Source organism: Coptis chinensis, chromosome 6, assembly GCF_015680905.1.
Source record: "Coptis chinensis isolate HL-2020 chromosome 6, ASM1568090v1, whole genome shotgun sequence".
Classification (NCBI taxonomy): domain Eukaryota; kingdom Viridiplantae; phylum Streptophyta; class Magnoliopsida; order Ranunculales; family Ranunculaceae; genus Coptis; species Coptis chinensis.
Genome location: NC_141461.1, coordinates 57,307,500 through 57,332,101, shown reverse-complemented (window position 1 = coordinate 57,332,101; position 24,602 = coordinate 57,307,500). Strand labels below are relative to the sequence as shown.

At 38.0% G+C, this 24,602-nt stretch overlaps 1 long non-coding RNA gene across 2 annotated transcripts; it reads right to left on the bottom strand.

The window, feature by feature from the left end:
• Positions 1–16,780: 16,780 nt before the first annotated feature.
• On the bottom strand, positions 16,781–21,536 carry LOC147493725 (uncharacterized). 2 transcript variants are annotated; one of them, XR_015198600.1, is made up of 4 exons: positions 20,075–21,536; positions 19,511–19,599; positions 18,792–18,943; positions 16,781–17,064 (listed from the first exon to the last, which is right to left on the bottom strand). It is a non-coding gene; the product is annotated as an uncharacterized LOC147493725 (long non-coding RNA). The 2 variants fall into 2 exon arrangements; XR_015198601.1 differs by having other exon boundaries at positions 18,792–18,917.
• Between the last annotated feature and the right edge of the window lie 3,066 nt (positions 21,537–24,602).

Here is a 24,602-nt window from a genome sequence, read left to right as displayed (position 1 = left end):
AAAATTGTTAAAATTATTAAAATAGTAAGTTAGGAAGTTTCGGGAATCTGACTTTAAAAAACCTACTTTTAAAAATAAATTTTCTAAACTCTGTTGTCAAAAATTTGTTTGGGGGTGGGGTGTTTGGTTTTCGTCCTGGATTGTTCAACTGTCCATTGGTGTTGTTTAGGCCGTTTAATCGTATTCCGATCCGGGTTGTCATTATCTATGAAATTAGATTTCATTTGTTCGCATAACTTACGTCATGCACACACTTTGAGGCATTTTCCATCTTCTTACATGTCACCAGCAGTCGGACTAGAGCGTTTTATGGATCATTGGATTGGAAATTCTCTCCTAATCATTTCCATACCTCATTCGCAAAAATCGGCCCGGTAACGAAGTGGCAATTTAAGTTTGAAGTTGTGCGAAATATCGAAAAATCAAAATCCAAAAATCAAGTGGGCTTGGGCCCAACCTCGCACGCACGTGCGTCTCTTTCCTTCACACCAACAGTCGCGATTTCATCTTCTCCAAACCACCATTAACAAACAACAAAGCTTCAAACACCTAACCTAAAAAAAAAAAAACAAGAAACCTAAATACACCCACGCCTAAAGTTAAAACCCACCCCAAATCTCCTCCTAACTACAACCACCACCACCTCCACCAACTTAAACAACCAAACACCACCAAAAATTCAAAAATTTTGATTGCCACCACCACCACCGTGCCTCCTGCCATTATTTTTAGTTAGGGTGGTTCAAAACAAGTCCCCTACCTTATTCAAACCCACACATCTTATAAAAACTCCAATGGTTCAAAGACGTCGGATATTGCCGGAGAGGTTACTACTGGGTTGTTGGCTGAGATTTTAGGCATTCCACCTAGACACCATCTCGATGCCACATTACAGGATTCCCAGTTTACTGCTGTAGAACCTTTGATGAACGTGACTGTTGCAGAAGGGAACTACAATGCGAGCTCGCATTGTGTTCACCAGTCGTCTCTCCAAACCAACCAGCTGGCTGTAGCTCAATGGATTGGTAGGAATGTCATAGGGAAGGAGAAAGTCAGCGATATCGGTCTGAACAGGCTTCACGTTTTATGGATACTCCAGGAGTAGACGTATGAGTTCTGTATTTTGGAGTTTTTGCATAACATGATTATGGGAGTTGGAAAGAGTATTGCACCTCTCCCTGTTTTGATAACGAAGATCATGATAACCTTGAGAGCGACTCTGAGGTCTGATAGGATTTGCTTGAAGGAGCACCGAAATCATCATATTTATACCAAGTGTATCCAGAGAGTTTGGAGGTTGCCTAAAGAGGGGGTAGTCGAGGAGACTTAGTCGGACGATGAGGATGACACGGCATGGTTTGATGTCGATGCCTTGGAGAGGTGTAGGTCGGATGTAGAACGCATGGCTGTGATTCACTGTGGCATGTGTTCTCTCAATACTATTTGTGATAACCTCCAAACTCGGCAGGCTACCATGCATCATAAATTTGAGACTCGTGCTCGGCGTGAGGATAAGCGGTGGGAATAGACGAAGGCCGAGATGGAAGCTTAGTGCCAGTTCCGAGACAACATGCTTGCACGCTTCCCACCCCAGGGAGGTTCTTCTTCGGAGGAGCAGTCTGTGAGGTACGAGCGTCGTCGCCGCAAGACGGATGGCTCTGGCCTATCGGAAGCCCAAGGGCCATCTGCTTCTCGAGCGCATTCCACTACTAGCAGCGAGTGGTTTAGGGATCTAATGAGTTGATTTGCTTTATTGTATTTGTTTTTATTTAGTACGGATGTAAAAAGATTAGTTCAGTAATTAAATTTGAATTTGGTTGTCGTATGTTATTTGGAATTCAATTTTAATATAAGTTGGTTAATTTCAAATTATGCGTTGTTCTTATCATTAATCCCACCTTCCCGAATTGTTTGGGGGTGGTATTATTTAGCCTAGCATAATTCGTTATATGATCATCTATTTTCAGAAGTTGTTTTGGAGTGAGGGTTGAGAATATTGCCGATATGGACATCGCTATAAATAGATATTTGTGTTAGGATGAAATCTCGATAAATTAGGTAGTATCTAACCTAAATTCAACCTAAAAAGATATTAGGTTTGTTTTGGAATAGAGAATATGGGTTGTTTCCGTTTTCGGTTTTGGAAATTTTATTATTTCCGGCAATTGCCTTAAAACTTTTTGGGTAACTTCCCGATTCGTTTTAGCAACTTAAATCCTATAAATACTGCATTCATTCTACACTCACAACCCCAACTACAACTCACATTCATCTCTCACATTTCATTCCCACTTTACCTTATTTTTCCTTCGCACTTCGGCCACTCACCAACCCGGCCCACTACGCTGCCCGATGGAGCACCACCTACGCCAAAAGACTTGTCGGAGAAATTGTACCTCGAGCGCGACTGCGCCTCTCTCTGCCCAAACCCGAAGCCACTGCCCAAAACACTGGAATTCCAGTTTTCATCCTGAGCGCACCCCGCGCCCATCCTAGACTAAAAGTGAGCGTACCCTGCGCCCAAGTGCCTGGAATTCGAAATTCAACAGAGCGCACTTGCGCCCATCCCAGGCATACCTTGAGCGCACCTACGCCCTGACCCCTGTGGGCACCAAAAATTTCTTGTTTTATGAGGGTTGTTCCAGGTTAGTTGCAGCTGTTCTAGAAAGTAGTTTTGTGATGACTTCTCCTATAATAATACCGGAGCAGTCTTTCGAACACTTGTTGGGGAGCGAGTCTTATGGACATTGGTTCCGCGAGAAGATCATGCAGTTCGGATGGAGGCATCTTCTGGTAAGTGAAGACGACTCGTATTCACCTAAACTTACTAAATTTTTCTACAATAATGTTAAGTTCTATTGTAACCAGGATGGAGAACAAAAATTCTCCATCACGGTTAATGACACACCCCTAGAATTCAATAAGTATGTGGTAGCATTAGTTTCGAGAATACCAATACCTAATCCTATTCACACGTGGGGATATATGACCGATAATTCATACCTCTATGACTATACATATTTCCATGAGTATTATGGGGGAGGGGTATTTCGTATAATGGACCAAGGGCGTTACAACATAGCCCTTGGTAGCCTGTCCCTAAATGTAGGCACCACCATGTTATTCATCCTGATGAATATTCTAGGGGAGTGGCAATTTACTTCTGCAAATAGTACCGCTGGTGACGTTTTCCTCGCTTTAGCTGAGGGACGTCACCGATATGACATTCCCCGAGTCTTAAGAGAGCCCAAAGCATGCGACATAAGTATCTTCTTATGCCTATTTTCGTTTGTCGCATCATGCTCAGTTGTCTACCTGAATTACGTACCCAGTTCACAGATTGGAAAAGAATTGAAGTTATGAGACCCACCAATTGGGTGGTTCACTCATTTCGAGTAATGACTTAGCTGGGATGGCAGGTGCAACCTCATTTGGTTGCTCCTTACACCCCATCAGACATAGTAACACTAGACAAGTTAGCACAAGTTGACGACACACGACGGTAGGCTTGGCAAGTTGTCATGGCATGGCAGGATGCGAAGGAACCTCAACTCTTTGAAGAGGAAAATGAGGAGGACAATTTTTAAACGGGAGTGTAGGTAAGTTTTTAGTTCAGTTAATGTCTGCTTATGTCCCAAGTAAATTTTTTTCTCATTAACCCCATTACGGGTGGAACTCTTATAGAGTTGCGTCAGTTTTGTTTTCTATAGTAGTATGTTATAACCTTGTTTTGCAGATGTTCTGGAATTTCACGCGTTTCAATGGTATTTTCCTACCCTCTTTATTTAAATTACTTTGAGGACAAAGTATGCTACTTGTTTGGGGGGGGGGGTGCATAGAAACATGTGTAATTAAGACATCTGTTAGGATATAGATATGTATAATATGCACTTATTTTCTAGCTAAAAAATTTAAAATTTTTAAAAAATATAAATAAAATATATGCTATACACTTAGGAACATTGATATTGTTTTCTTTCTCTATGCTCTCAATAATCCAGAAGTCTCACGTAGCTTTTGCATTAGAATAGTTTTCAGAAATTTAAGTTAATATGTAGATAATAATCCTTGCATCTGTCTATAAATATGTTACATGAGTATCTATGATTGTTGGCAGTAAGTTTATGAAATCTAGGCTAGAGTATTTATTCTACAAATCCTGTGAGAATATAGCCTAAAGCCTTATATGAGTGAACATTTGGGAAATGACACAAGGGAGAAGTAAAATTTGGATAGAGAAATCACACGTCCACTTGCTTGATCACTATACCATATCCTAAGCAAGAATTTAGGCCTTCTTTGGATCGATATAGCCAGAAATTCCAACCTATGTATTATTTTCCGCTAGTCGCCCCTCTGAGCCTTTCTTTAGCCTTTCATAAACCACAAATCCTTTACCCTATTACAAACAAAACAAACTAAAAAATCAACCTACCCAATTCTTTGAATAAGCCTGAGAATAGAGATGAAGAATAGAAAAGAAAAGAATCTTTGAAATCAAGAATTCGTTAGTCGCTTCAGAAGAAAAAAGTAAGTTTCCATCCAAATAAAAATAAAATAAAAATAAAAGGAAATAAAGAGTTAGAACTCAAAAAATAGAATCAAGGAGTCAAAAACCAAAGAAAAAGAAAAAAAAAATATGGCTAAGGATGGAAACAAAGTGTAGAAGCAAAAGTAAAGAATAAGATTTTCTCTAGTTACATAATATGAAGCCTCTATTATCTAAGACTTGTCCTTTTTGAATATCCATTTCCTTCCTTCTTAAACCATCTCCTAATCCCCGCAACACCTAATAAAGACCTCTAGCTCAATTAGGAATAGGTTAGTGTGATAGTAAGTGGCAGATGTGTTTGATCGACTCCGGCTTCCTTATGTGTCATTGAGATGGTAAGGTAAAGTGTGCCCACTGCACACTGGAATAGCGAAATTTGAGCGGAAAAATCAAAGTGGTTTTTGTCTTGACATTTATGTGAGGACCTACTTAAGGACACTATTCCGAGTTTTCAGAAGCGGACCTACTAGTTCATCTCATAGTATTACTCATTGCAAATATGTTTATTCGTATATGATAGATTATTATGCATATATTAGCTTAGGTTTTGACTTGATTATTCTGTATTCATTGCTAGTGAGATGTATAGATAATTGAGACATAGATAAGGAAACAATAGTTTTATTTCTGAGTCGTTGTAGTATAGATGAAGTTTGTGAGTACCTTTACTGGAAAACTCTCACGATGCTATAACTCGTCCACTAGGGAACTCCTAGTGGTTTAAGGCCTTGTTGCATATGGTCAATGCAATCGCACTTGGCGAAACGAAATTAGTTAGAACTCTATTTTTAGTCACTTATACTAATTTCTCATATTTGCTTGAGGAGAAGCAAAATGCTGTTTGGGGTGGTTTGATAAGAGCCCAAAAATATAGTTTTAACCCCTTAATAATACTATTTTTAGACCAATTATGCGAGTAATAAATAAGAGTTAATGCTAATTACGTGCTTTTATGTATTTCATGCATGGAACTCAATTATGTGCAGAAATGTGCCACTTTGGCGATATAAAGAAGCAAAGAGTTGGTTGCTAAGAAGTTCTGTGATAAAGGCTAAGATTCAAGGAGACCAACCCTTTATGAATCCCGGTCAAAAGCTGAAAAGTCAACACGAGCAGAAACAGTGCACAAGTCAGCAGAACTTTCGGAGACCATATATTTGGACTCACGCCTTGGATTTGGGACTACCTTACGTCAAAATGACCGGCTCGGAAATAACTTTCCAATGGTCTAAGCCTTGACCCAATTAGAGGAGCAGAAGTGGACAAAAAGTCTACTGAAGTCAAAGCCAGCTGAAACGGGCTCTGTGGACTGAAGAAATTGGGCTTTGGGCTCGATTTTCCGGCCGAAAGCATGAGACCTCAGCCCATGCACGAAATTGTGTATCTGGTCTCCTCCTTTACATAAAACAAGACTTAGCTCTTAAGAAGGATAGTTAGATAGTTTAAAATAGAAAGTAGCCATTAAAAAAACTTGTAGATCTAGTTTTTGAATTGAATTTGTTAAATTAATTAGTTTCATTCCTTGTTTTAGATTAATTCTTTAAATCATTGTTCTTCATTGATTAGATAAATAAAATAGTTTATTCTTGTTCATTTTGATTTTGTCATTTAAATTTGTAGATCTAATTTCAATTCTTGTTGTTATTCAATTCTTAGTTATTAATTAGATTTGAAGTATTGTTTAATCAAAATTAGTAAAGTTTAAATCTTTATATTATGTCTAGTTTTTATTCAATGGAAAATGATAGTTTAATGAATCAAGGCTAAACCTCCATTAGAGGGGTTTGATGAAGCCTTGATGAAAACTTGATTGTGTAGTATAGAATCGTTGTAAGAATCTATTCCACTCTAGAAGGTCGTTGATTCACCTTGAGAATGGGTAGACAACCTCACATACTAGTTATGAATTGGTAGAAATGTCATGTATAATTAGGGATTAGAACGACCAATTCTTACCGTGAGAACGTAAGAATTGGTTTACAACAAATCTACGCTAGTTTATTAAGTTGAATTCAAGGTGGAATCAAATTCCCCTAATTTTTTATCTAGATTCAACTCTTAGCAATTTGTCTTTTCACTATTCGTAGCTTGTTATTTGAATTCACATCATAGTATAAATTCCACCATTACTCTCATTAGACTTTGGATAGACTCGACAATTGTAGAAAACTTGAATGCTAAAGGACTAGGAGTGGAACGAATCTTCTATTCCTACTCTACGTCAATAGATTCGAGAGTAGAAAACAAATATTTTGATAAGTCTAGTAACAATCTAGTTTATAGTTTTACTTGCGTTTAGAGTTTCATAGCTTTATTTGTGAGTAAGACTATCTTTTTATGTTTATCAATGCCTCTATCCTAACTACAAGATCCTGTCGTGGAACCAATGTCCATAAGTCTCGCTTCCTAACAAGTGTTCGAACGACTACTCCGGTATCACTATAGGAGATGTCATCACAAAACTACTCTGTAGAACAGCTGCAAATGAACTTGGAACAACCCACAAAAAATTGGAATTTTTCGTGCCTACGGATGTTAGAGCGCAGGGGGGCGCTCAAGCTATGCCTGTGTAGGGCGCGCTCACTATTTGCCTGGGATGGGTGCGGGTCGCACTCAGGTGATTTTCGAGTTCCAGGTGGTTCAAGCGTAGGTGGCGCTCAACTGAGGTGCATGCACGCTCCGTGCAGCTGAAGTCCTAAAGTGAAGAAGAAAAAGGGGAAACTTGGGAGTGAAAGGTGAGAGATGAAAATGGGATGTAGTGTGGGTTGTGAGTGTAGAATGAAAGAAGTTTATATAGGTTATGAGCTTCCAAAATGAATTGACAAGTTGCCAAAATGTTTTAAGGCAATTGTCGGAAACAAAATATTTCCGAAACCGAAAACGGAAACAACCCAAATTCTTGAGTATAAAACAAACCTAATATCTTTTAGATTGAATTTAGAATAGTAAGTTCTAAACTCTTTAAATTTCATCCTACCAGCATATCTACTCATAGCCTTCCAATATCGGCAATATTCCCAACAATCACTCCAAAACAACTTCTAACATTAAGGATTATTTAAAAATCATGCTAGAATAAATAATACCACCCCCAAACAACTCGAGAAGGTGGGATTACAATAAAATCAACGCACAATTTGAATAGAACCAAATTATATTAAAATTAAAATTAAAATACAATTAACTACCGAATCCAAATCTAACAACTGAATTCAAAAAAACTTAACATCCGAACTAATAAAAACAAATAAAACAAGCAACATCAACTCATAATATCCCTAAACCACGCGCTGCTGGTAGAGGATGGAGCATGAGATGGAGATGGTCCCTAAGCTCCCGATGGGCCTGAGCCATCCGTCCTTCGGCGACGATGCTCGTGCCTCACAGACGCCTCCTCAGAAGAAGAACCACCGTGGGGTGGGAAGCGTTCACGCATATCTTCATGGAACTTTCACTGAGCTTCCATCTCGGCCTTCATCTCCTCCCAACGCTCATCCTCGCGCTGGGCACGAGTCTCGAAGTTATGATGCATGGTAGCCTGCCGAGTCTGGAGATCTTCACAAATAGTATTGAGAGAACACATGCCATGATGAAGCACCGACATGCATTCTATATCAGACGTACACCTCTCCAAGGCATCGACATCAAAACATTCCGTGTCGTCCTCATCATCATCCAAATCAGTCTCATCCACTACCCTTTCTTCAGGCAATCTCCAAACCTTCTAAACACAGTCCGTATATGCTATGACATTCGTATGCATCTTAATCATAGTACGCTCAGTTTTTGGAGTTGCTCTCAAATTCATCATGATCTTTGTTATCAATACGGGGAGAGGTGCAATACTCTTCCCAACTCCCCTAATCATATTAATCAAAAACTTCGAGAATACAGAATTCATACTTCTGCTCCTGGAGTATCCAAAGAACATGAAGGCAGTTCAGACTGATGCCACTTACCTTCTCTTTTCCCGTGACATTCCTACTAATCCACTGAGCTACAGCCAGCTGGTTGGTTCGCAGTGACGACTGGCGAACACAATGCGAGCTCCCATTGTAGTTTCCTTCCACAACTGTCACATTCATCAAAGGCTCGATCCCAGCAAATTGGGATTCCTGCAATGCGGCGTTGAGATGGCTTCTAGGAGAAATGCATAAAATCTTAGCTAGCAACCTCCTAGATACTTCTCTCCTAGTCCCAGCCACCTTAACAAAAATTCTATTCCCATTCAACTCCCTCATCCTATAAAATTGTTTGACCAAATCTTCGTGATAAAAATAGTTCGTCGAATACCACAACCTACTCTAATCCCTCCTAATCATCTCGTCACCATAAAACGGTGCGAAGCGGTCGGCTGTAAAAGCTTGCTCCGGCAAAATTCTCCGTCTTTGCGCCATTGAGTTTTTGGAATGATTGGAGGGTGTAAATAATGTGGGGAAATGGAGTTAAAATCAAACTCACTTAAAATAATGGGAGGACGCACGGTGGTGGCGGTGGCAAGTTGAGGTCTTGGAATTTTGGATGTTTTCGGTGGTTGAAATTGTTGGAGATGGTGGTGGGAGAGTTTTGGAGAAGATTTGAAGTTGTTTTAAATTGTCGGGCGTGGATGCAGTTAGGTTTTTCCTTTTATTTTTTTTTTATTATTATTTTTTTAATGTTAGGTTAGGGTTTATAAGCTTTGTTAATGGTGGAGGTGAAGGGGAAAAAATCACGATCTATTTTGGGTTGAAGATAGAGACGCACGTGCGTGCGAGATTGGCCCAAGCCCAATCCGATTTTCGAAATTCGTCAATTTTTCGCGCAACTTCAAACTAAAATTGCCGCTTCGTTACCGGTCCGATTTATGTGAATGAGATATGGAAACGATCAGGAGAGAATTTCCAATCCAATGATACAAAAAAACACTCTATTCCAACTTAGGGTGACATATATGTAGATGGAAAATGCCTCAAAGTGTGTGCATGACGTAAGTTATGAGAACGAATGAAATCTAAATTCATAGATAATGTCAAAACAAATTGAATTACGATTAAACGGCATAAGTAACAAAAATGGGAAGTTTAGGAATCACGGATGGAAAAACCAACACCCCACCCCTAAACAAATTTTTGACAATGAAGTTTGAAAATTTGTTTTAAAACGTGGGTCTTTTAAAGTCAGATTCCCGAGACTTCCTAAATTACTATTTTTATGATTTAGAATTTTTTAATTTTTATGCATGATGTTTACTATAAGAAAAACGAAAAGCAATAAGGACATAATTCACACCATATAGGAATATGACTCTAAAATTGAGAAAACATGCAAGAGTGGAAAACGTGAATTATGTTAAACGTGGACTTAGGATCCGGTACTTACAGCCACACACTCCATAGGGAAGGCCCGGTTACCTGAATGGTGCACTTACCAATATATGGACGTGAAAGGAAGTACACCAAGCAACAATGGTCAATCCTCATAGACAGGGTCCTGTAAAAGAACTTTCTCCACATCAGGGGACAATAGCTCGTGAAAATGTTTTAACCGTTAGCCATTGACTTGAAAGGTACTATTGTCCTTGGGATTTACCAAGGTGATTGCCCCGTAAAGGGTGACTTCAGTAACCAGAAAAGGACCAGACCAACGGGTTTTTAATTTCCCTAGAAAAATATATAGACGGGAGTTGTAAAGTAAGATGTTTTGACCTATAACAAAATCTTTGCGCAAGATTTGCTTATCATGAACATGTTTCATGTTAGCTTTATAATCTTTTGCGAGATCGTAAGAATCGCTACGAATTTCTTAAAGCTCTTTCAATTGCAACTTGCGCTTGACACCCGCCTCATCAAAATTGAAGTTAAGGTTTTTTATAGTCTAACAGGAGACATACCTATAAGAGTTTTGAAGGCAGTCCTATATGCCCATAAGGCATCAGATAGACGCTTCGACCAATCTTTTCTTTCAGGATTTACAATTGTTTCTAAAATCTTTTTGATTTCTCTATTAGAAACTTCTACTTGTCCGCTAGTTTGTGGATGATACGTAGTTGCTATCTTATATGAAACTCCATACTTTTTTACTAGAGATGCAACAACTCTGTTGCAAAAATGTATTCCACCATCACTAATGATGGCTTTAGGAATGCCAAATCGACAGAAAATATACTCCTTAACAAAAAAAACAACTGTCTTATGGTCATTGCTACGGTAAGCCATGACCTCTATCCATTTAGACACGTAGTCCACGACAACTAGAATATATAGAAAACCGTGGAAAACTGGAAAAGGACCCATGAAATCAATGCCCCATACATCAAAAACTTCTACGACCATGATTGGATTTAATGGCATCATATTACTCTTCGTGATTCGCCCAAGTTGTTGGCAATGAACACACGTCTTGCAATGCACTTGGGAATCTTTCAAGAGAGTAGGCCAATAAAACCCACATTGAAGAATTTTAGCAGCTATTTTCATACCACTGAAATGGCCACCACACTCCTTGTCATGGCAGAATGAGAGAACCTCATTATATTCCCACTGGGGAATACAACGACGAATAATCTAATCCGCACAATACTTAAAAAGATAGGGCTCATCCCAGTAGTATAGCTTAACTCTAGCCAAGAACTTCTTACGTTTATTTCTTGACCAATCAACAGGAATAGTATCAGACGCTAAATAATTCACAATGTCAGCATACCATGGTGTAGAAAAAAATAGCATACAGATGCTCATCAGGAAAAGAGTCAGGTATGGACTCAAAATCACTATCATCGTCATTTGTAAGTCTAGATAAGTGGTCGGCAACTATGTTTTTGACCCCTCTTTTGTCCTTTATTTCTAATGTGAACTCTTGTAGGAGAAGAATCCATCGGATTAATCTTTGCTTAGCATCCTTCTTTGCGAGAAGGTACCTAAGGGCTGCATGGTCCGTGTAAACTAGAGTCTTAGAACCAACCAAATAAGGACGAAACTTATCTAAAACATAAACGACAGCTAAGAATTCTTTTTTAGTAGTTGTATAATTTCTTTGAGCATCGTTTAAAGTTTTACTAGCATAATAAATAACAGTGGACTTATTATCTAGTTTCTGTCCTAAGACAACACCAACTGCATAATCACTAGCATCACACATGAGTTCGAAAGGTTTAGACCAATCGGGAGGCTATATAATGGGTGCAGAGGTTAAGGCATCTTTTAAAGTTTCAAAAGCCTATTTACAGATAAAATTAAAATCAAAGATGTCATCCTTTAAAAGCAGATTAGTTAAAGGGGTAGCTATTTTTGAAAAATCTTGGATAAAGAGTTTATAAAAACCTGTATGGTCTAGAAAGGCTCTAATATCATGGACAGTCCGTGGTATAGGTAGAGTCGCTAGCTTATCTAGTTTGGCCTTATCTACTTCGATTCCATCACTAGATACAATGTGACCTAGCACTATTCCCTTTTTCACCATGAAATGACATTTTTCCCAATTTAAAACCAGACTCTTCTCTTCACACCGTATCAAAACCTTAGATTGGTTAGATAGGCAGTCAGTGAAAGAGTCTCCATAGATAGAGAAATCATTAATGAATACTTCCATGAAGCGCTCTACCATGTCATTAAAAATATGAAGCGTACACCGCTGGAAAGTACGAAGAGCATTACAAATGCCAAAAGGCATTCGTTTATAGGCGTATGTTCCAAAAGGACATGTGAAGGTAGTCTTTTCTTGGTTATCAATATCAATAATAATTTGAAAATAACCAGAGTAGCCATCCAAAAAACAGTAAAAAGCATGACCAACTGGACGTTCTAGCATCTGAGTTATAAATGGTAAAGGAAAATGATCCTTTCGTGTCATGGCATTTAAACGTCTGTAATCAATATAGATTCTCCATTTCATAGGACCATGCGTGGCAACATATTCACCCTTGGTATTACATACCATGGTAATCCCTGATTTCTTAGGAACCACATGAATGGGACTTACCCATTCGCTATCAGAGATTCGGTATATGATGCCAGCGTCGAGTAACCGTAAGACTTATTCCCTGACCACCTCTTTCACGGCAGGGTTCAAGCGACGCTGAGGTTCGCGAGAAGTCTTTGAGTTATCCTCCAAATGGATGCGATGAGTGCAAACATTAGGTTCAATTCCCTTAATGTCGGCTCGGGACCAAACAATCGCAGAACGATGTTCCCTAATCACCCTAATCAAACGTGCCTCTTCATCCTTAGATAATAGGGAAGATAATATTATTGGGTGACTACCATCCGGATCAACTTGAATATACTTTAACTCAGACGGAAGAGGTTTAAGCACCGGGGTGGTGGGAATGTCGATAAATGCTTCTGGAGGGTCCTCATCTTGAGTAATGAATATTTGCTTAGGTAGCAGGTCTTCAAACTCAGTAGATGGAGCAATAGAAGAGTCTACGATAGGTGTAGACTCGAAGATGGTGTTGACTTCCTCTGAGTAGGAGTCATCGGTGAAATCTGAACTTCCAAAAGAAGGAATTTATGCATATGGTTTTCTGGAGACATGTTGTTAAAATAATCTTGAGCTAAGCTCTCGATCATGCTAACCTCCCCATCTACAGACAAATCTGGTAACTATTTCATCATTTTAAAAACATTTACCTCAACAGAAAGATGGCTAAAAGACAAGGACATCGAACCATCGCGGCAGTTTATGAACGCATTGGCAGTAGCCAAGAAAGGACGCCCTAAAATGATCAGAACATATTGTTAGCAACTTCTGTATCGAGGATAACAAAATTAGCAAGATAGTAGAAATCCTGAACCTTAACAAGCACATTTTCAACCACCCCCTTAGGATACTTAATAGACCGATCCGCTAATTGCAACGTCATTTTAGTAGGTTGCATCTCCTGTAGACCTATTTGTTTGTATAGATAATATGAGAGTAAGTTAACACTCGCCCCCAGGTCTAATAAAGCGGTGGTCGTGTGGGAATCTCCTAAGGTGTATTGTATATGGTAGGACGACCAGGGTCCTTGTACTTAACGATTCCATTATGTTTTGATAAAGTTGGAAACTGTTCAGTTAGGAAGGTGTCTTTAGGAATATTTGTCTTACGCCTAGTAGTGCACAACTCTTTAAGAAACTTAGCGTGGTGAGGTAACTTTTTAATTGTTTCAAGAAAAAGAAGGTTTATTGTTAGATTTTTGGAAACTTCCCTAATCTCATTGTAATTTGTATCCTTGTTCAACATAGCTAATCTCTGGGGAAACGGTCATTTCTCTCTATATTTAGCGTATGGATCAACTGGATGTCTAACCTTGGCTTTCTGTTTCTTAGGTTGTGGTTTAACTGGTACCTCTACAGGGGTAGGATCTTTAGTTTCTACGTCGGTATCTAGTATAATATCTGGTGTAGGGACCATTGGTGGGGTAACTATAGGCATAGTTACGTTGTTATCAACCACTCTGCCAGAACGGAGAGTGGTGATAGCATTTAGCTCACCTACGTTTTAATTGTCCGTACTAGTATTACCGTTCACCTTAAAGGCTGTGTTTGTTATTTTAGGATTATCTATCGCTTGACCTAGAAACACACCTTTTGTTTGTACCTTCTCTTGTGCTATCTGCTGTAAGAAAAGTTGGATAGCTTGTAAAATCTGTTGTTGGATTTGCATAAAGGCGTCAAAATGATCCGGTTGTGGAGGAGTGTTAGCTATAGGTTGTGTGACAGAACCATTTCACGTTGATTATTAATGGGTGGATTTTGAAAGTTATTATTTACCGGAACGATACCTCTATTAGCATTATAATTATTATTGTTATAATTATTATAATTACCCTGACCTTGTGCTTGACCTTGTCTTTGTCGTGGTTGAGCTTGGTTGTTATAATTATTATAATTACCCTGACCTTGTCCTTGACGTGGTAGAGCTTGGTTGTTATAATTAATGGGTGGATTGTAATTGATTGCTGTCCTAACATTTTGATTATTATACCTTGGAGGTGTTCCTTGTTGATTATTTCTCCAACTGAAGTTGTGATGTTGTCTCCAAGGGGCGTTAGGAATAGGATAACTATTTATTGAGCAAACGTTATCTTATTGTAATGTTTATTGTTCATAAGCGAGAGGACAATAAGAGTCAGGATGCTCAGGACTCAAACAGAAATTACATGGATTGGTGTTGACATTCATGATGGGAATAGGCTTTTGTTGAATAGAAATAGCCTCTACCTTTTTAGTTAGAGATTTGATTAAATTTTTTAGTTCAGGATCGGGTTTCATCTCAAACATACTGGTAGCCTTAATTGTTGAAGAAGAACTAGCATTGCGGGAGATATCGTCACTACCCCCCAGTTATTATTACGCTTTGTTTGATCTTCTAAAAATTTATAAGCCTCTGAGCCTCCCTTACTGAGGAAACTACCCCCATTCATTATGTCAAGTACTTCTTTGTGGTGGTGTAACAGTCCCTTGAAAAAGGCACGAACTAACATGTCTTTCGCGAGGTTATGGTGTGGGCACTCTATAAGAAGATCGGTGAAATGATTCCAAGCCTCTGAAAATGATTCATGGGATTCTGTCGAAAGAAATGAATCTTGGAAAGCATTTCATCGGTCTTCAGTGGTGGATAAAAATGTTCCATAAATAGTTGAACAAGTTTGGCCCACGAGTCCACAGAATTAGGCGCTTGGGCAGTTAACCAAGACGCCTTTATCGCCTAAAGTGAAAGGAAACACCCTCGGTTTAATTTGTTCAAAGACCAACCGTAGGATGGTGGAATGTAATAAGGACTTGGTCAATCCTACGCGATATGTCGATAAGGTTTTTCATGGTCTAACCCATAAAAAACGGGTAACAAATTAAATATATTTGGGGGGATTCGGAAATCCCCCACTGGGTCTGATAGAACGATGCAAGATTTTGAGCTATCGTTCAAGGCTTTGTAAAAGTCAGAGAGAGGAGACTCTCTTTCTTCAGCCATTATTTCAGGTGTGGTGTGTGGTATATTAGCTAGAGGTGTAGTGAGTGGTATACTAGAAAGGCGTGTTTGTTGACGTTGTCGGTTGATTACAGTAGGCATTTTTCTTCAGCCCCACCTTAATCTCATGCAAGGCTAAGACCAATCTGAACTAAACACGACAACACTCCAAATAATCCTGATATGCTTGTATGAACCTCTAACAGGAGATGCGAGGTGTGGAAGAAAGAAGTACCTGAATGCCTACTTGCTTCGCTTATGAATAACGTCTTGTATACGCGTGCTTAGTGTGTATAACGAGTTAGAAATACTGAATAACTTGAAGTAATGGAAGTTTTAACTAACCTGTGGAAATTGGGCGCTTTCTTCAGAAAGGCGCAGTCGGTCGCTTCGAAATCAGCCTAGGTAGGGCGGGGTAGCACTCGAGTCCAACTTCGAGCTACACAGCGCGCCAAATACGGGGCGCAATCTTTGCCTTGGCAATGAGCGGGCCACGCTCAGGTAAAACTCAAGTTCTAGGCACTTTAGGGCCGTGGGCGCTCGAGTTTTGCCTTGGCAAGGCGCGAGTCGCGCTTAGGTAAAACTCAAGTTCCAGGCACTTCAGCGTAGGGGGCGCTCGAGTTTTGCCTTAGTAGGGCGCGGGTCGCGCTCGAAAATTTAGTTTTGAAACAAACATCCACAATTAGAATCAAACAAGGGTGGGTGGGTTATGGGACTTTGGAAGACTAACAATACTAAAGAAAACAATACTAACGGGAACTAAGATTGCATCGGTGCCATTTGATAAAAGGTAAAATGATATATATATATATAGTTTTACCTATGAATACACTACTAAAAAAAAGGCTTTTAATGACAGCTAAAAGTTGTCATTATACGCTTGTGAGGACGGCTTCTGGGTGAGAAAAAAAAAAAACCATTCTTGGGGCGTCATAAAAAGTCTACCAAAACTGCCATTAAATTTATGACGGTTACTAGAAAGCAGTCTTAAAAGGTCATGCTCTAATGACATTTTTTCATCTGAAAATGTCATAATACGGGTGAGTTATTGTGTCATGTTCTTTCTACCCGTCATGATTTCTTAGCAAAAAACGTCAAGAAATGACAGTATTTCTTGACTAATTTTCTTCAACCATCGTAACATTATATTTTTTTTCCAAAAAAAAAAAATAATAATTTGAATTTTTCAATATATATATATATATACACACACACACACCTGTAGATAATTTATAATAGAAAGCATTTAAACCTGTAAACAATGAACTCCATTGTAGAAACTTGAACCATAACACAATCTATATAAAATTCAAAAACTTTCTCAATTATATAATCTCTTCTCAAAAAGTTGTATGTTAATTATATAATTTACATGGTCCAACAAACTCTCATAAACTAATTAAATTTGAACACATCATACAAATATTCTAATAAACTATATATCGATCTAAATGAGTCTTCTGCCAAGCTCTGATTCTTTCGTTTCTCAACCATGCATACATTGTTCACTCTCTCCTTTGCAAAATGAACTAATGCAAAGATATGAACATTCTCTGCATCAACCAGAGTGCACTTCCATTTCCCTGTAACAGAAAAATCACCTTTTAGTCTATAATAAGCAATAGAAAAATATACAGCTAACCATATCTTTTAAGCTAAAGGACAAGTGAAGGATGTGCGCACTTCTCTTTTATACGGCTATGTTACAATGGTAGTCATTAGTAAGCAAAACGAATTAGTCTAAAAAATGCAGACATAGGTTAAACAACTATCCCACAGTTGCTTAATTCACAATAGTAATATATATATATGCACCAACTCTTCACACACTCACATACACACACTAGCATCCTAACATATATCTGACCACTACCAACATCACCACTACCAGAAGCAGTCACATATACCTACACCCACTACCAACAAAGACCACCACATGTCCACACATTGCACACCACCACCCACACACTAACTAACTAGTAGCACTCACAAAGCACCACCTGCACACACTCACACACTAGCTAGAAGCAACACTGGAAGTAGTAGTAGCGAGCAGCGTACACTCGCAAAGACTAGCCCATCGCACTACTAGCTTGTCACACCAACACCGGGAAGTAGTAGTAGTAGTAGTAGCAGCAGTACCTGCAGCACTAGTCCACTGCACTACTAGCTTGTCACACCACTGCATCACCATAGTCTAACACCACACACTGCACACCACAAGTCCACTCACGACATACACACCACCTCCCAGCACACACTCACATACACACCACCTCCCAGCAAAACCAGTCCACATCTCAATTTTTACCAATGGTACGTGTTACTCAGAACAAGATAACCATACAAATATACAATTAAGTTAATGTGAAACTTTTATTGACGAACGAAAATTTGAGAAAATAGTCAATATACACTTAGGTCATGCATCCATATACTAGGTTCTTAGACCAAGTAAACAACTCAAAACATATATGCTTAAGGTAATAGGTATCAAGAGTTCAAGGGTGAAACTGATGTACCAACAAAGAAGTAACAAACATAAGATCTATAGTTACCAGAAAATAGCTATATAGATATTCTAATTGACCAGTCCACCTTGCATCTAAAGTGTTTCACAATCCAATTGCTAAAACTAAGTAGTGGGCGTGACACACATAATTGTGCGTGGCAAGAAAAATTATCATTATTATACGACACTTGGGCAGAGTAGAAATGGATGAAGCTAGTGGCTTAAAAACTTTGTCGTGACTTACTAAACCATGGAAGAAGTCCTTGTTTAAGGACTGACATCTAACACCTACATCCCAAACCTGTTCTTAAAACGTACACGATATGTAAGAACATGTAGAAGAAAGAACTTACAAGAACGTCGGATTTGTTTATTCAAAAACTCTAGTTTCACATTGCTTCATGAACGAGTTCCTGAATTTCATAACAAAATAAGAAAAAAAAAAATTAAAAAAACACAAGACAAAAAATCTGTAAATGAGGTAAAAGTGTTGCGCCACAAGGTTTATCCCCAAAAAAACCAGAGATAAGTTATAATGCTATAGAAATAATATTTCAAGATTAAACCATATTTTAACATGTCTATACATCTTATATCTAAAAAGTGCCAATACCATTTCTTATGGACAAGCTTGCTGGTACTAATATAGATCAACAATCAAAATCAAGCCACCGAGAAATTACAATAAAAAGTTTCGAATTGGATTGTTAACATAAGAAAAGAAATCATTTTTTATAAAAAATTTGCCAAGCACTGTAGCAATTAACTAAAAACAAGAAAAAAAATATATATACCTACCAAATCACACATGACTTATCGACAGGGAAGCATAAGAGATGTGTGAACGATCCTATAGAATCCAAAACTCTTCATCTTCTTCACTTGCAAACTCGAGCCTTGTTGAGCATTATCACCTAAGCTTCCCTGTCGATTAGGGTTGGTGTTACAAACTGGTTCGTCGTATACAAAAGAAACCAAAAAGAAGATTAGAATTGCAAAAGCATCAACAAATAAACTAAAAAATAATCCAATAACTAATAATAGATACAATAATTTCATTTCTCCAAAAATCTTGACAAAGGCCACACTCTCATAGAAACAATGACATGTTATTGAACAAAACTATTCCTCTCTTTCATCCCCCAAATTAAAACTACCAAAAAATCATTGAATTGAATTAAAAAAATCAGTGTAAATTCAACGACAAGAGTAGCTAAATCTTAGATTTAGGGAAAAGGGGGCAACTTTAATCGCTTTTGAAGGAAAGACAAGAGAAGTGTGTGCAGGTCGATATCAAATAAGCCGTGACACTCAAAAATCACCATTTGTAACATGATTCCATTGTCCTATGCCCTTGGACCTTTAAAAGAATCCAACTACACAACTCTCAGTATTCTCTTTAACTACGTGGTTATAGCACCCACGAAACTAATAAACCATCAAGATGGCACCCCAATCAACTCGAAAATGTATTGAAGCAGTAATAGATTTAAAGAAATTGAGATAGAGATGCATACCTTGATCAATGCAGCTTGAATTTCGTCAATCCGCATAAACATGTGCAATCCCATTTTGAACTGAGACCACTCGTGTAACGCCCCAAAATCTTCAATAAAGATTACGAGGCATTAATAAGACTACGTTCTATATTAATAATATAAAATCAACGATAAACAATCATATATTTTTTTCTACAAAAAAACCGGCAGAGTTTCCTCCTCAGATTTTTGACATTTCATATACCTAAAACCTGTCATAACCTGAAAATAAAATATTACACTTCCATATATCATATTAAAACCTCAACCGTAAACCCAACTACTAAAGATATTGATTCGTGGCACTGGCTACTTAACCATCTCGACAAATGCCAGTTAAATCAAGTAGCTGCAGCGCCCCGAAACCAATCTCATACCCCAGATCGGTCTTTCACATATATGCACAACCCTCCATGACATCATATATAAATTAAAGTCATGCAAAACAGGCTGCAATAATTTATGTACAACGAAAAGGAATCAATATAATATACAGAAATAGGAAGCCACTAATTGTAACAAATATTAAGGTCACTTAACAACCCATATGATTCCAAGACGCTCCTTTTAAGGTTTCGCCTTGATTCCTTAGTATGTATTCACCTTATAGATCTCGATATGGAGGGACCTGTTCGTCCCTGTCCGTTTACACTCCGACGATCAACATTAGATACGAAGTCAATATATAATAATCAACTTGAAAAGAAATTGAATACAAATGACAAGGTTGACACGTACCTTTAGCTGATTACAAAAACTTACCGTTTGCTTATTAAGTCATCGTAAGTGCATCGATTAACATAAACCCACGAAAAGCATTAGACTTCAAGATAAATTAATCTTTCTATGCATAACACGCACACTTATATATATATCATGTCCAAACTAAATAACGGTAAAATAATATAAAAACATCCGGTTCTTCAAAGGGGTAGGGGTTTTCCTATGGAAGCGGCTGAGCCGGGTGGCTGCCTACGTACCCGCTTAAGGAAAGGATATAGCCGTTCCGATGAGGAAGGTGGCATGGGTTCCTCACTCCTATTCCAATCATGTAACATCCACTAACTGATTCTCAACCTTGAATCGGTATACTACATGTACGTCACTTCACTTCTAATCTTTCGAGGTTTCTCCGAAAACTCAATCAAACAAACAACTCTCAATACCAACAAAGAACATTAACCTATTTATATTTAAACTATCCAAAATATAATTACGCGAGAAAATAAACAATAAATTACGCGTGGCCTGGTTTGTGAATATATGATAACTATGCATAGAAATGACTATTTAACACACAAAAAGGGTAAATGTTTACGAGGCATTTAGAGTGCATTCAAAGATCAGCAACCACATCATGAATTCTACTAGGAAACAAAAATGACCAAAAGTAAAAGATATGATGTCATGATTTACATATGAAAATAATCAAATAGATAGAAGGGAAGCAAATGATACCCAACATCAGGAGCTGGACAATTTTCGGATGTAGTGGAGTAGTCCTCCCTCCTTTGTCCTTAATCACTCAACTATTCATCCTGAAGAGCAGTAAGGAAAACACCCACAAAACTTATCAAAAGCCATGAAGTTGCCTTATCGACCTATCAAAGCTTTCCCCTGATTGGAAAGGCCTTCAAATCCAGTTTCATAAAGTGTGGTGATGAAGAACATGTTCGAAACCCAAATCACTTCATACTACACCTCCGCCTTGGTACTGATTACATGAATTGAAGAAGAAGAAACCATCATTGAGAAGTGTTCCCAAACTATTTTATCTTGTTTGTTCATATCCCAAAATTTTGATGTGGAAGCCGACTGAAAATGGGTCTGGATTTTGGTCTCTTCGAGTTTCCCCAATCCCGAGAGCGAGAGAGAGACGGATTTTGGGAGATTCAAAACCGAACGATATTACTTCCCAACCCTCCAGAGACAGCAGAGTCCGATCCTCCCTTTTTCTTTCTTCCTCTCTTTTTTTTCTCCTACCGACCTCCCCCCCTTTTTCTCTCTCCTGCCGACCTCTTTTTTTTCCAAGAGCCCAGGCCCAAAAACCAAATACAAAATAAAAAAACCCAAAAGACAAAAGAAAGCCCAATAAAACAAAATACAATAAAAAGGCCCAATATAAATAAAAGGTCCAATACAATATAACAAGCCTAATATAAAGAACAAGCCCAATACAATTGAATAGGCCCACTAACGTCATAGGTGGTATATAATTCAAACAATAAAAATAATTAAACCATATACATTACCTGCCATGGCGATATTACCGAAATGTCCTTGAGAAAGTTCCGTATTATTACAACTCATTGCTGCCCGCTCGATTTCGAGAAGAAAGAGCTCAAGAAGAAAGGGCTTCGATCCATTTTGATTAGGTTCCTTAGTGTGGTGAGATCTAATCCACTGAAGAGTGCAGAGATCGAGATTTGGGAAGAAGATAGGAAGAGAACTGATCAAAGGTTTTCAAGAAGAAGATGGCGGAATAAGGCTTTCTCTGTTTTTTTTTGTTTGGTTTGGGTTTTTACTGATTAAGGGTTTTCTTCAGTTAGGACCCGAGCCTTGAGTTATTGACGTTTCAATTTGATTAAACCCACCAAACGTACCCGTATGTCGCCTTGACGCTTGACTATAAAATAGAAACACTAATTTAAGAGTCCTAGAATAAAATGTTAACCAGCCAATTGTATTGACGGTTTAGGAACTATTGGAGTTATGGCTTGTGCTTGAACCGTCAAAATAATCCTTGATGCCTTTCTTACTCTCGTCAAAAATAGAACTATATCAGCTGATAGTTTTTTAGTAGTGACAATTAATTAAACACCGGTTTTGTTAGAAGGAAAAAGTTAGACAATTTGTGACTTGACGTTTGTGAGAAATTAAAGAACTCATAAATTAGACACCAAACTTGATACATTGATAAAAAAACGTCATAGATATTTATGACGGCTAGCCTATAACCGTCAACATTAACATCATGCGTCGTAAAGTGAATGGTAAGTATACAATTGTTAGTCACAAACTTGACACATTGATAAAAAATGTCAAAAATATTTATGACGGCTAGCCTATAACCGTCAACATTTGACATCAAGCGTCATAAAAGTAATGGTGAGATAGAAATAATGACGGCTTATACTAAAGCCATCAAGGTAGAAAAAAAAATAGCCGTCATAAAAAGCCCTTTTTTTAGTAGTGATAAGATACGAAAACTCAGTGCAAGTAAAACTAAAACTAAACTTGAGTGCGCTATTTATCAAAGATTTCTACTTTCGATTCTATCAAAATAGAGTTAGAGTAAAGGATTCGTTCCACTCCTAGTTTCTTGGTATTTAATGTTTTCTACGACTATCGGTCTATGCCAAAGTTAATGAGAGTTTTAAGAATTTATACTACGATGCAAATTAAACTAATAAGATATGAATTTATACGACTACGGAATACTAAATTGATACTAGATAAAGAATTAGGGGGGATTGATTCCACCTTAACTCGATTTAATTTACTAACGAAGAATCGTCGTAATTCGAATTGAAATGCTTTCGCATAACAATTGGTTCTTCCTAATCCCTAGTTGGTCATGGTAATCTCTAGCAACTACCATCTAGCATGTGAAACAATCAAACCCATTCTCATGGTGAACTAATTGTTTTCTAGAATGGAATGGAAATTACGACTATTCTATGCTAATCGAAATCAAGGTTTCATCAAAGCTTCTTCAATCCCCTCTAATGGAGGTTTAGCCTAAAATCATTATGCTATCATTTTCCAATAAAATTAAACAAGACATGGTATAAAGATTCTAACTTTGCTTATTTGAATTCAAATGGAAACTACTCATGCAAAATTTGATTGAAACTAATAATGACAAATGACTAAATCTATGAATTGAAACTAAATAATTAATGGAAAATGAAACTAAATTATGAAGAACTAATTAACTTTATTAATCTAATGAAGAATAAAATAATGATTCAACACTAAGTTAAAACAAGATAATAAAAACTAATTAATTAATGGATTCTAAAAACTAGATCTAAAACTATTCTCTAATGGCTACTTGCTACCTAAACTAACTATTTATTAAGAGTTAAGTCTTGTCTTGAAATGGAGGAGACCAGATCTAAATTTTCGTGCATGGGCTGAGGAGCCATGTTTTGGGCCGGACAATCGAGTCCAAAACCCTATTTCTTCAGTCCACAGAGGCCTTTTCAGCTGGATTTTTCTTTAACAGACTTTTTGTCCACTTTTGCTCCTCTAATTGGGTCAAGACTTGGACCATTGGAAAGCTCTTTCCAAGACGGTCGTTTTGACATAAGGTAGGCCTGATTCCGAGGTCTGAGCCCAAAGATACGGTCTTTGGAAGTTCTACTAACTTTTGTGCGTTGTTTCTGCCCGCGTTGACTCTGACTTTTCAGCTTTGATCGGGCTTTTTAAAGGCTTTTTCTCCTTGAATCTTGGCCTTTAATCACCGAACTCCTTAGCAACCAACCTTTCCACCGTCTGCACAAAATTGACTCTAATGCCTAAAATACATAAAAACACGTAATCAGCATTAACTTTTATTTATTACTCGCATAATTGGTCTAGAGGTATTATTGTTAAGGGGTTAAACTACAATTTTGGGCTCTTATCAATAGGACCAATTTATTATTTTAAAAAATAAAAAGGGTATTGCCTGAACAGCAGTGGAAGAGTCTTCCTCAGCACCGTCTTGCCGATGCAGTTCCAGGCCAATAATGGTGTGCTTGGATCTGGATCCCACCCAGATCTTCCTAGCAACTCCTGCATTTGATGTTTTAAGAGTGCCCAGAACTGGTATGCAGTTTAGACTCGCAAGAACATTATCTCTTGTTCCAAGTCAAACCGCATACAATTTACTAAACAATTACCGTGGTTAAAAGGATATTTACAGTTTAAAAGAACTGGCATACAGTTTCAGCTATATAAGGCTGAGAAAGGAACTGTCTGTTCGACTTTCCCGTACTCAGTATCACTGGTTCTAAAGCAAATTGGCATACAATATTCTTGAACAGATAGTGAGCAAATAATTCCCTAAAGGCTTAGTCCATTG